The sequence below is a fragment of the Canis lupus genome, chromosome 6 (assembly GCF_003254725.2).
Source record: "Canis lupus dingo isolate Sandy chromosome 6, ASM325472v2, whole genome shotgun sequence".
NCBI classification, from domain to species: domain Eukaryota; kingdom Metazoa; phylum Chordata; class Mammalia; order Carnivora; family Canidae; genus Canis; species Canis lupus.
In genome coordinates this window covers 56,260,704-56,275,272 of record NC_064248.1, presented here as the reverse complement: position 1 = coordinate 56,275,272, position 14,569 = coordinate 56,260,704, and positions in this window count along the sequence as shown.

Below are 14,569 nucleotides of genomic sequence, written 5' to 3'. Positions count from 1 at the left end.
ACATATAAACTTTTAATTCTTATATGCTCTGTTCTGGCCTAAAGTATAAAAAATCTCAAAGCAGTCCAAAACAAATCTTTCCCTTAGTTCTCCTATCTTATGCAACAGTAGAAAAAGACAAAATGTTAAAAGAAAATTATAAATGGAACAAAAGAAAATTTATTATCAACCAAGTTCTAGAGAAATGGTTGAACCATTTCCTTTGCACAAGAGCAAGTTCAAAGTAAAAATTTCTTGAAAAGGCACTGTGACTAGTAGTTTAGTTGAGTGTTGATGTTTGAAGTCTCAGAAAAAATGAGGGAGGCTATGCAGGGGACTATACAAGCATTACTTTAGAATAAATCCCTTTCATTCAGATTAAATCTAGTCATCTTTCTTAGTTGGCCATGCAAATTCTCATCCTCTGAACTTGCAAAATAAAACTGAGGGCTGTGACAGGGACATTCAGAGAAAAGCAGGAGGGAATGAGATGGCATGGAATTTCTCTTTATAATCTTAAAAGTTTTAACCATATGGATGTATTATTGATTCAAATAAATACATATAAAATATTTGACTAGAGATATTAGGTCATTTCCCAGCTGTCTAATGTTGACTCCCACACTTGGGGGGAACAGAGGAGAAAAGTAAGAAGAGGGCACCGAGAGAGGTTAAGAAACTTGCCAAGGAGCAGCTAAGAGCCAGCCCTGGAAATGATTGATACAATGAACTTAACTTCCCGCTACTTCAAACTACCTCTCATTTACCACTAAACGGAAAATGAAGAGAATAAGACACCCCTGCCCCCAAAGTGCACATTTTCACAAGCTAGAAAGAATCCTTCCCTCAGTGGGCCCCTTTGGAACTGAAATAGATCTAATGGTAAGCGGAATTAGGCTTGGAGCATAATTTTCTATACATACTGGTTTTCAAAAAAAGGATGTAAAATTTGCTATTTTTTGTCAGTAATTTACTAATTATTATTAAATAATAATAGCGTATCTGTAGATGCCAAATAACAAATGATGCTCTTCATTATCACAAACATTTCCAAGCCCTGGCCAGTGGCCCATTTATTTCAAGTAGTATCTCATAGATCAGAATTCCTCTACAATAAAAGATTTGAGACTTTCGAAAAAAGAACATTGTAACAGGCTAATCCCAGTTTCTCGTTTATATTTTCACAAAGCTTTACAGCTACCAAATCTGTTCTATTTGGGGTAGGCATAAGAAGAGGGGGGATCTTGAAACCACAGAAACGGGCAATGCCCCCATTTCCAGCATACCTTTCTGTAATATTTGCCTCATTTGATGCTCATAGCAGTGCAACCAGGAGGGAAAAGAGTCCAGGCTTTTTGCAGACAGTCATTTGTAGAAATGAGTTTCTCTTCTGTCACTTACTAGCCCTGTGATAGGGCTCAACCCTCTCAGCCTGTTTCTCACCTGTGAAGTCAAAATAACTACTTACCTTGTAAGACCACGGAGCAACTTTTTGATTTCTGCCCTTCACAGGTTCCTCTGGACACCAAGAATGGACAACTCTCTCAGGGAGGCTGTCCTAGATTTAACCTTCTTGTTCCAAGTCCTGCTTCAATTTACTCAACTTTGCATAAGTTAACTTCATTATAGTAATGTGTAAGGGACTTGTATTTTTTTTTTTTATCAAAGGTTGGAGAAAAATGAATCAAGGAACAATTTTTTCATTTCTGGATTTCTATAGATTTATTTAGGGGAAGTTAAGTGAGTAACCGTGTCAAGACTTAGTTTGCCCATCTTTAAAACAGGAGATGCCGGGATCCCTGGGTGGCGCAGCGGTTTGGCGCCTGCCTTTGGCCCAGGGCGCGATCCTGGAGACCCGGGATCGAATCCCACATCGGGCTCCCGGTGCATGGAGCCTGCTTCTCCCTCTGCCTGTGTCTCTGCCTCTCTCTCTCTCTGTGACTATCATAAATAAATAAAAAATTAAAAAAAAAAAAAGAAATAATTTGAAAAAAAAAAAAAATAAAAAAATAAAACAGGAGATGCCTTCCATGTGTCAGAGACCATGAGCTATTGGCTGAGAATAGCTATGGAAGACATGCTGAAAGTAAAATCAGTGTTTAATAAACACAGTAAAAAAATAATCACAGGATGGGACTGAACATAAGCCAGACAAGAGATTTTGTGTATGAGAACGTAGTGGTTTGTTTTTTTAAAATAATTTTTCATGAGGTGCCTGGATGGCTCAGTTGGTTTAGCATCTGCTTTCCGCTTAGGTTGTGATGCTGGGGTCCTGGGATTAAGCCCTGCTCTCGGAGAGCCTACTTCTCCCTTTCCTCCCCACTCACGCTCTTCTCGCTATTTTCTCTGTCTCTCAAATAGGTGAATAGAATCTTTAAAAAAAAATTAAAAACTTTTTTCACTATAAATTACTATATATTTAATTTGATAAAGAAAAAACAAAAGGGGATCCCTGGGTGGCTCAGCAGTTTAGCACCGCCTTCAGCCCAAGGTGTGATCCTGGAGATCTGGGATCGAGTCCCACATCGGGCTCCCTGCATGGAGCCTGCTTCTCTCTCTGCCTGTGTCTCTGCCTCTCTCTCTCTCTCTCTCATTCTCTCTCTCTCTCTGTGTGTCTCTCATGAATAAATAAAATCTTTTTTAAAAAATCCACATAATTATAACCATATCATAGCCACAAAAGTGTATCTTTTTTTAGTGAATGTTATAATCATACTTCTTTGTACTCTCTTTATTTTTCATATTTTCTTTGATAGTAAAAATAAACTCATTTAAGTAAAAATCATAACAGTCATTTTCCTTGCTTTAATATTATCTTTTGTCATCCTCAGTTGCTAAAGTAGGGTTCTATCATCTAGTTTACTGTAATTCATGCAATCACTCCCATCTTGGGATTTAGCTTGTTTTCAGTTTTTACTATTTTAAATAATGCAATGGAAAGTTTTCCAGATATAGCTTTGCCCACATTTTAAATTGTTTCTTTAGGATATATTTTTAGAGATGGAATTTCTGGATTTAACAATGAATATTTTTAAGGCCCTTGATACATAGCAGAAAAATTGTTTTGGATAACATGTTTATGTAATGCATAAGCCAAAGAATTCATATCAATTAACAAACAGTTAACAGGTTATAAAAATCAACTATGGAAGAGTCAGACTTTGGTTAAAGACTAGACATAGAACAGGTCTTTATTTTGTAAACAAGAAGCATTTGTTAGACAGTGGTTACACCCTGTCGTATTGCCATGGTTTTTTCCTCTTGGTATTAAAAAACTATTTAATTTTTGTCTCTGGATTAGCTATTTTGGTGAGTGTAGTCAGAAACACAAGTTTTATGTATTTTCTAAATTGTATGAGTTCAAAGAAAATAAATGCAGAGTGATAATTATGTGATACCTTATTGCAAATGTTAGATATTATAATTGTCTCCCTTCTACTCTTGCGGGTGGCAGGTTATCAAAATAAAACACAAATGACACTATAAGTCAGAATAAGATAGATGGTATCATCATTTATGGAAAGTGGGTAATGCTTTTTTACCAACATACGCAAAAATTGGGAAATGGGGTAAAGGAGAAATTAGGAGATAAACAACTGAATACAAGACTTATGCTATGAGTAAGACCCAATCTCATATTATTATTTGGAACCTTTTCTAATATAAAGAAAACACTGTTTTCTTTTAATAAACATTTTGTGATTGATATATTTAAATGTGGTCACATTATAAAAATACTCCATTACTATGAAAAATTAAAATTAAACTTTTACATTAAGGATTTCAAACGGCTTAAGACATAGAGGCTCTCAGACATAGAGGTGTTCAGAGTTCAAATAAGAACGTTGTTAACCTCACCACATATATATTTTTACATTGTTCCTAAGAACAGATTGACTGAATAAAGTGTCATCTTATGTGTGGGCTGTATGAGATGACTCTTCATAGAAACATACTCGGCGTGAACTTTTATGGAAAAAAACAAAGGAGTAGATTTTACTTGGTGAATGGAAAATAAAATGAGAGAGAAAGGTAGAATTATTTTTCTTTTGAGTTTTTCATCATTTCCTCCAGGATGTTTGGTTATCATTTTACCCTACCCCAGATGAAACACTTCACTTTAAAACAGTAAAGCCTCTATTTTGTAACTTTGAAAAATCATTCACAAAACACAATTCCCCTGGGGGAATGTTTGACCCCATACCTAAAGGTAAGGTAGGAGCTGGGGATCCTGGAAACCTTAGGCCAGCTGTGAGGCTCACATGAATACCCCAGGCTCAAGTTGAGAGGCAAATCCCTGGGCAGATGGCATGAACCCGTAGTAGGCAGGTGCAGCCCACTGGGTACTCACAGCTTTGCTGTGCTGGCCTCATGGAGGAGAAGCGAAGGCTGAGAGTTCTCTGAGGCAGACGTTAAAGTCACTTGTTTCCTGCATAAGGACACCAGTGTTTAAGAAGCCCAGGTTCTGATAACTATCAGCTTTTTGAAACCCAACCAAATCTGTTGATTCCAAATCTTGTCTCTTTCTACCAAACCACGTTGAATCAGTAGATTGAGTAAAGAAGATTGCCCTCACCATTGGCTGGCTCATCCGATCTCCTGAGGGCCCTCATAGAACAGAAAGGTGGAAGGGAAGGGTGACTCCTCTCTCTCTCTCTATCTTTCTTATCTTGAGTTGGGACGTTCATCTTCTCTTGCCCTCCTGGTTCTGGGCCTCTGGGGTCCAGGTACACCAGTAGTCCTCCAGTCCTCACGTGTAACTGGAGTTACACCATCAGCTACCCTGATTTTCAGGCGTTTGGACAGAGAATAAATTATACCATTAGTCCCTTGGTTCTATAGATTGCAGATGGTGGCACTTCTTGGCTTCCATTACAGTGTGAGCCAATTCCTGTAAGAAAATTCTTCTTATATATATACTGATATACCCCATTTTTTCAAGTTTGCTTTATGCCACTTGCTTTTACAAAAGACCTAGTTAGTACCTGTTTTTGCTAACAGAATGGAATCTGAAGAGGATCTCAACTTGGGTGTATGTCTATGTAAAAATTAACCAAGCCAGAATCTTAAGATTTATGCCCTTTTACAGTAAAAGTTTATTAAGTACTTTTAATCTTTATCTACAGTAAATATTACATACAGTAGATGTTTATTAAAAAGAATAAAGCACTGAAGACTTTATTTTTAGAGCTGTTTAAGAGGATATGAAAAAAAGGCAAAAAAGTGAAAATAGTATTCAGCATATGTTTTGCATCAAGCACTTACAGAGGGAGCACATACTCTGAGCATTGAGAGTGATCCCACTAAGTTCCTTCCTCAGACACTACACTCGGCATCTCAGCATCAAGTTGCCATAGTTTAGTTTGTTTTTCTTTTAAGATTTATTTATTTATTTTAGAGAGAGAGGGCATGAGTGGGAGGGGCAGAGCAAGAGGGAGAGAGAATCTTAAGCAGACTCCCCCACTTAGCCCAGAGACCAAGCTGGGGCTCCATCTGATGACCCTGAGATCAAAACCTGAGCCAAAACCTAGAGTCGGAAGCTTAACCGACTAAACCACCCAGGTGCCCCAAGTTGCCATCGCTTTGAACTGTGTCTGTGAGCATCTGTGCTTTATCTGGACTTATTTTGTTTATCAATTAGCAAAATGTGTCCTAAGGTGTTAGAAAAGTCTAAGAGGGGTTATTTTTGAGTCTGGCAACACTCAAAAAATTTTCCATATAATTGAAGAGTAACTCCTTTTTCCTTTACACCAGTTCAGCTTACAAAAGGTTTCATATGAATGCTCTACCTTAGGAGAGTGGGGAAAACCTGTAAGTCTATACATATATATTCTATTGATCCTGCTTCTCTGAAGAACCCTGACTAATATAACCAGTTGATACCTGGCAGTTTGTGCTACAAATCTGAGACTCAAGTGATATGAAGCAGGGGTTAGGACTTGGGAGCATCAAAATATTCTACTAGTTGTAGAAGAATGTGATCTATTTTATGCACAAAGACATGTTTGCTTCTGCTCTGGGAAGCATTTTGCAGTTTAGATTGTAGAAAGGAATGGATTTTGGCATATACCATGCTACTTTTCGTACCAAAACTTAATGTTTTTGCTAGGATTCTTTGAAGAAGGAGCCAGAGAGAGGAGGTAGAAATTTCTTTTTCTTTCTTTCTTTCTTCTTTCTTCTTTCTTTCTTTCTTTCTTTCTTTCTTTCTTTCTTTCTTTCTTTCTTCTTTCTTTCTTCTTTTCTTTTTTTCTTTTCTTTCTTTTCTTTCTTCTTTTTCTTTCTTTTTCTTTCTCTTCTTTTCTCCTTTCTTTCCTTCTTCCTTTCTTTCATTGCCAAGTTGAGGTTAAGTAATACTACTATTTTTTGTGCCAAGATCAGATATGTTTTCCTCTGGGGTCCTAAAAATGATTATTGTGACAGAAATAAATAATGTTTTCAGATATCCTTAAAATAGATGCAACAAGGGATGCCTGGGTGGCTCAGCAGTTGAGTGGTTGCTTTTGATGCAGGGTGCAAGGCGTGATCCTGGGGTCTGGGATTGAGTCCCGCATCATGCTCCCTGCATGGAGCCTGCTTCTCCCTCTGCCTGTGTTTCTGTCTCTCTTTCTCTCTGTCTCTCATGAATAAGTAAATAAAATCTTTTAAAAAAATAGATGCGACAAAAGTTGCTGTGTCTCATAATACTTAATATACATTGTTGACATCATACAAAAGTACAATTTGGTAAAAATTATACTTTGGGAAACTATGGCACTGTCTAGCAAGGTACCAGCTGTCTATTGATCTGGTTTAATCCATGGATAAGTTTTAGCCTAGACCGTCTGAAAAAAATGCATAGGTTGATGTATACTTGAAATAATCTTCCCTGAAAATTGCTTCTCCCTACTGAGTTTTTAATAAATCTTCAATGACAAAATGAGATTATACTCCCATCTAAATCCTGGAATGTAGCTGTCTGAGTTGTCAAAATTCGGACACATATACCTTAATAAACAATTCATAGTAGAGTGTGCCCTATTATGAAAGCTGAGGTACTAAGGACAGCTGGCTGTTTAAAAGGCTTTTCTCACCTGCAAGGGAAAACCAAGGCAGGTGTAAGGTTTTTCAAGGAAATTGTTTTGAGTCTGCATAGCACAAAATTGAGACCCTAAAACATTACTTCCATAGAATATGGACAAAATAATATTCTTCCAATTTTATATTTTTATATAGACAAGTTTAAATGATAGTATAATGAACATCCAAATAATTTCAGCTACACTCAGCATTGATATAACCTTAATATAAAAACATCTTTTAAAAATATTAACACTGGGATGCCTGGGTGGCTCAGCGGTTGAGCATCTGCCTTTGGCTCAGGGCTTAACTCCGGGGTCCTGGGATCGAGTCTCGCATGGGGCTCCCTGCATGAGAGACACAGAGAAAGGGGCAGAGACATAGGCAGAGGAAGATGCAGGCTCTATGTTGTCTGGTCCTTATGTGCACAACGTTAGCCTGATGAACCCAGGCTTGATAGTTGTCAACCGAGCTAATAACTAATTTGTTTTGGTTGTTGACAATGAGACTGTACCTGTTCTCTCACCATATTATCTCACTGAATACAACAACCCTTGAGGTAGGCACAATTATCATTATTATTCCTATTTTATGGGTAAGGAAATTTTGCCCAAAGTCACAGTTATTTATTTATTTTTTAATTCATGAGAGACAGAAAGAGAGAGAGTCAGAGACATAGGCAGAGGGAGAAGCAGGCTTCCTGAGGGGAGCCCGATGCAGGACTCAATTCTAGGACCCTGGGATCACAACCTGAGCTGAAGGCAGACGCTTCAACCACTGAGCCACCCAGGTGCCCCCACATGATTATTTAATGGCTTTCAAACTTATGTGATTTTGACATTAAAGCCCAGACTTTTTTTTTTTTAAGATTTATTTATTCATGAGAGACACAGAGAGAGAGAGAGAGAGAGAGAGAGAGAGAGAGAAACAGGCAGAGATACAGGGCAGAGACACAGGCAGAGGGGGAGGCAGGCTCCATGCAGGGAGCCCAATGCGGGACTGGATCCTGGGTCTCCAGGATCATACCCTGGGCTGAAGGCAGTGCTAAACTGCTGAGCCACCCGGGCTGCCCAACTCTGCCCAACTTTAACTCTGGTTATGCTGTCCCCTATAGTAAGCAAACATTAAATTGTCTTTTATTCAGGCTGGCTTTATAAAAGATGAGATAAATGATGCTATGGGTATGATCATGCCTGTAGAGGCAACAAGTCAGCAATACCACTTGTTTATGAGGATCGGAGCTTATAATTCACAGCAATTCTTAAACAGCTCTAGAAATTGTGTTGGGTGCTTTATTCTCTTTTATAAACTTTTATTTTTTATTTTAAATATAATATTTTATTTATTTATTCATGAGAGACACAGAAAGAGGCAGAGACAAAGGCAGAAGGATAAGCAGGCTCCATGCAGGGAGCCCGATGTGGGACTCGATCTCGGGACTTCAGGATCACGCCCTGAGCCGAAGGCAGATGCTCAACCACTGAGCCACCCAGGTGTCCCTATAAACCTTTATTGATGTATAATTTACATACAGTAAATGTGCATAAATCTTGAGTATAGCTTGGTTAATTTTTACATAGTAATACATCCAAGTCAAGGTCTAGATGATTTCCAGCACATCAGGTGTTTTATTGAATTCATATTTTTAAAAAAGATTTATTTATTTATTTGAGAGAGAAGGATAGTGTGAGCAGGAGGAGAGACAGAGTGGAGAGAATCCCCAGCAGACTCCCCACTGAGCTTATATCCCAATGTAGGGATCCAGCCTAGGCCCTTGAGATCATGACCTGAGCTGCAATAAAGAGTCAGTTGCTTAACTGAGTGAGCCACCCAGGCACTACTGAATTCATATCTTTTAATCAATTGCTTCTAGTGGAAGACCATTACTGAGTTCCAGTTACAAACTGGCTTGTGAGCTACAAAAATCCAGGCCATTGACCATGGTTTATAGAGTTAGGTACAATGAGTTACCTCCCATGAGCCAACTCACATCTAGGATATGACTCCATCATTTTGCCTCAGAGACTGTGTTTACATTGCCAAATCTAATGGCAATTTAAATGAAATATAATGGCCTACATAATCATAGAAAAGGAGGTTTTATTGTTTTTGTATCATTTTGGTTTTTGTGGGAAATAACAAATATATACAGAGAGAGTAGTAAAATATCCCCTGTGTACTCACCATGCAGCTTCAACAGTAAATCTATGGCCATACTTGTCTTATTTATCTCCCCATCCACTGCTTCCCTTCTTCCCCTGACTATTCTGAAGTAAATCCCAAATGTCATACCATTTCTTCTGTAAATATTTCAAGATGCCTCTATAAAGAATAAGGACATTTCTTAGAAATAGCTTTTGAGGCAAGGAAAAATTACAGTAGATATCTTTACTTTTATAACATTAGGTGGTTATTCTCTTTTTGTTTTTCTTTTTTATCACTAAGCCTACTAAAATTTTCTTGTCTATCTTCTAGTCCTTGACAAATCACATCTAGGAAGGTGGTAACTTCATTTTTGGTAAAAACCGATTGTACGTTTTCTACATCCAAAGCAGTTTATTTAAATTCAGCTAATAATAATCAATGGAACAGAATAAAGAGCCCAGAAATAAACCCACAATTATATGGTCAGTTAATCTTCAACAAAGGAAGCAAGAATATGTAATGGTAAAAGGATAGTTTCTTCAACAAATGGTGCTGGAAAAACTGGACAGTTACATGCAAAAGAATGAAACTGGACCACTTTCTTATACCATACACTAAAATAAACTCAAAATTTAAGGACCTAAATGTGAGGCTTGAAACCATACAAATCCTAAAAGTAAGACCATAGGCAGTAATTTCTCTGATTTTGGCCATAGCTGCATTTTTCTAGATATATCTCCTGAGGCAAGAGAAACAAAAACAAAAATTAACTATCGGGGCTACATTGAGATAAAAAAAAAAAAACACTTCTGCACAACACAGTAAACAATCACTAAAAGACAACCTACTGAATAGGAAAATATATTTGCAAAGGACGTCTCTGATAAAGGGTTAGTCTTCAAAATATATAAAGAATTTACACAACTCAATACCACCAAAAACAGATAATCCAAAAAATGGACAGAAAACATAAACAGACACTGCCAAAGAAGACATCCAGATGGCCAACAGACACATGCAAAGATGCTCAACAGCACTCATCATCAGTGACGCACAAATCAAAACCACGAGAACCACCTCATATCTGTCAAAATGGCTAAAATAAAAAACACAAGAAACAAGAGTTGGCGAGAATGTGGAGAAAAAGAAAACTTGTGCACTCTTAGTGGGAATGCAAACTAGTGCAGCCTCTGTGGAAAACAGTATGTTGTTTCCTCAAAAAATTAAAATTAGAACTACCGTATGATCTAGTAATTTCACTACTGAGTATTTACCCAAAGAATATAAAACCACTAATTGGAAAAGATATATGCACTGCTATGTTTATTGCAGCATTATTTACAATAGTCAGATTATGTGAGCAGCCCATGTCCATGGATAGATGAATGGATAAGAATGTGGTATGCATATATACAATGGGATATTTACTCAGCCATAAAAAGAATGGAATTGGGGCACTTGGGTGGCTCAGTTGGTTAAATGTCTGACTCTGGTTCAGGTCATGATCCGAGTCCTGGGATTGAGTCCTCAGTTGGGCTCCCTGCTCAGTCGGGAGCCTGCTTCTCCCTCTACTCCTCCCCCTCTGCTTGTGATGCCTCTCTCTCTCTCTCATGCTTATGCTCTCTCTCTCTCTCAAATAAATAAAATCCTTAAAAAATTAAATCTTACTATTTGCAACAACATGGATGAGTATAATGCTATGTGAAATAAGTCAGAAAAAGACAAATACCATATGATCTCACTGATACGTAGAATTTAAGAAATAAATAAACAAAGGAAAAAAGAGACAAAAGAAAAAAGACTTTTTTTTTCAAAGTAGGCTCCATGCCCAACATGGGGCTTGAACTCACAACCCTGAGATCAAGAGTCACATGCTCTACGTACCGAGCCAGCCAGGTGCCCCACAAAAAGCAAACTATTAACTTCAGAGAACAAATTGATGGCTATCAGAGGGGAGGTAGATGGCGTGATGGGTGAAACAGATGAAAGAGATTAAGAGTATACTTATGGTGATGAGCACTGAGTAATCTGTAGAAGTGTTGAATCTCTATATTGTACATCTGAAACTAATTTAACATTGTATGTTCACTATACTAGAACTAAAATTTATTTTTTTTAAGATTTTATTTATTTATTCATAGAGACAGAGAAAGAGAGAGAGAGAGAGGCAGAGACACAGGCAGAGGGAGAAGCAGGCTCCATGCAGAGAGCTGACGTGGGACTCGATCCAGGGTCTCTAGGATCATGCCCTGGGCTGCAGGCGGCACTAAACCACTGCGCCACCGGGGCTGCCCTAGAACTAAAATTTAAAAATAAACAATAAAATTCAGCTAATGGTAAGTCACCAGGTGCTTGAAAGCTCTTGGTCACCTTACTCTTTGCAGTGCCTTTCACCTTAATCTAATGCCTTAGTATCACAGCTCTAGGACAAGGATGCTTTTAAATAAGCCAGAGGAAAGATAACTATGTGTAATCCAGAGCATTTGTTCTAAGGATGGTTAGAAGCATAATAGTGTTAATATATGTTATAACTATAGTCTATGAAGCTATTGCTCAGATTAGAGAGGAAAATTTCCGCAAAATATATTCAATCCCTACAAGTTTCCATTTATAACGAATATATCTTCAGTTTTAAATTAGCTTATCTGTTTCCAAAAGTATGTTCTATAAGGAAAATAAATATGCTTTTATATTGATAATGGAAACGTTAATTCGTGAAGGGTAACTGACATAATGTACACAAAAAAGTTTTTTTTTAAGATTTTATTTATTTATTCATGAGAGACACAGAGAGAGAGAGAGAGAGAGAGAGAGAGAGAGAGAGAGAGGCAGAGACACAGGCAGAGGGAGAAGCAGGCTCCGTGCAGGGAGCCCGATGTGGGACTCGATCCCAGGACACCAGGATCATGTCCTGGACTGAAGGCGGCGCTAAACCGCTGAGCCACCCTGCCCCACAAAAAAGTATTTAAAATATCTAGGAATTAAGTTTTTAATAATATAAGGAAATAAAGATGTGCATTATAACTTATTTTAAAAAGTTTCATGGCAATAATAGGGAACACATACTCAACAATAGAACATTAGTTAAATAAATTTAAGATTGTTTATATGATGTACAGCCATTAAAATATGTAAAAAAAAAAAAAAAGAAAGTTAAGTTAAAAAATCAATGTGAGGGATCCGTGAGTGGCTCAGCAGTTCAGCGCCTGCCTTTGGCCCAGGGTGTGATCCTGGAGTCCCGGGATGGAGTCCCATGTCAGGCTCCCTGCATGGAGCCTGCTTCTCTCTCTGCCTGTGTCTCTGCCTCTCTCTCTCTCTCTCTCTCTCCCTCTCTCTCTCTCTATCATAAATAAATAAATAAAATCTTAAAAAAATAAATCAATGTGATAATATTCCCAATTTTGGAAAATGACTAATTCAATAAGGAAAACAAGAGAGAAAAAGACAGAAAAATCAGAGGATCAATCCAGGAGCTCCAACATCTCACTAATAGAATGAAAAAGGAAATTATCACAGAAATAAACACAGTGTTTCCAAATCTGAAGGACATAAGTCTCTCTATGGAAAGGATCCAGTAAGAGCCCAACGCAATGAATGAAAAAAGCCCCCATACCCAGAGACAGCATTGTGAAAGAATCCAAAGATGCTGGGGGGACATGGGGCAGTCTCTGCCATACTGCCTAAACTGTCAATCACATAGAATAAAAACATTTTCAAGCTGGCAACATCGCAATATTTAACTCCAGGTAGCTTCCTTGGGCAGCAACTGAAGGATGTAGTATATAATTTATCTATAGTTAGGGATTGATGACAAAGATGAGAACAATTCTATCACTTCTTTTTTATTTTATTTTATTTTAAGATTTTATTTATTCATTCATGAATTTTATTTTTTTATTTTCCATTCCATCACTTCTTAGCTATATAACCTTGGGCAAGTGACTTGGGCTCTTTGTGCATTAATTTCCTCATCTGCAAAATGAATTACACTATTGTGAGAATTAAGTGACTTAACATATAAAAAGTACTTAGCTAAAAAAAAAGTACTTAGCTAAATGCAAGGTGGCATCCTGAATTGGATTCTGGAATAGAAAAAAAAGAACATTTGTAGAAAAACTGGCAGGATCTAAAAGCCTATATTTTTTTTAAGATTTTATTTAGCTTTTTTTTTTTTTTTTTTTTTTTTTTTTTTTTTTTTTTATTTACAATAGTCACAGAGAGAGAGAGAGAGAGAGGCAGAGACACAGGCAGAGGGAGAAGCAGGCTCCATGCACCGGGAGCCTGATATGGGATTCGATCCCGGGTCTCCAGGATCGTGCCCTGGGCCAAAGGCAGGCGCCAAACCGCTGCGCCACCCAGGGATCCCTAGCTTTTTTTTAAATAGAGATTTTATTTATTTATTCATGAGAGACACAGAGAAAGAGGGGCAGAGACATAGGCAGAGAGAAGCAGGCTCCATGCAGGGAGCCTGATGTGGGACTCCATCCCAAGTCTCCAGGATCATGCCCTGGGCCAAAGGCAGGTGATCAACTGCTGAGCCACCCAGGGATCCCTAAGAGCCTATAGTTTAGTTAGAACTATCATACCATTCAAAAATAAAATAAATAAAATAAAATAAAATAAAATAAAATAAAATAAAATAAAATAAAATAAAATAAAATAACTTTTATGCCATTAATAATTTCTTATTTTGACAGATATATAATATTTACTTTAGGCATTAGGTGAAGCTGGATAAAGGCTATAGGGGAACTCTGTACTATCTTTGCAACTTTTGCAAATCTGAAATTATTCCAATATAAAGGTTTATATAAAGAAACTACTTCATCCCTACCTTACACCATATACAAAATGGATCATCAAACTAAATCTAAGGGCTAACCTCTCAAACTCCTAGAAGAAAATAGAGGGACCTCAAATTAGGCAACTGTTTCTTAGATATGACATCCAAAGTACAAGCAACCAAAGGAAAGATAGACAAAATGGATTTCATCAATATTAAACACTTTTGTGCTTCAAAGGATACCATTTGGAACGTAAAAAGACAGCTTATAGTATATGGAGACAATATTTGCAAATCAAACATGATAAGGGACCTCTAGGCAGAATAAAGAATCTTACAACTCAATAACAACAACAAAAAACCCCAATCCAATTAAAAAATGCATAAAAGCTTTATTTTTTTAATTCTTATTTTATTTTATTTATTTATGATAGGCACACAGTGAGAGAGAGAGAGGCAGAGACATAGGCAGAGGGAGAAGCAGGCTCCATGCACCGGGAGCCCGACGTAGGATTCGATCCCGGGTCTCCAGGATCGCGCCCTGGGCCAAAGGCAGGCACTAAACCGCTGCGCCACCCAGGGATCCCCTGCATAAAAGCTTTAAAA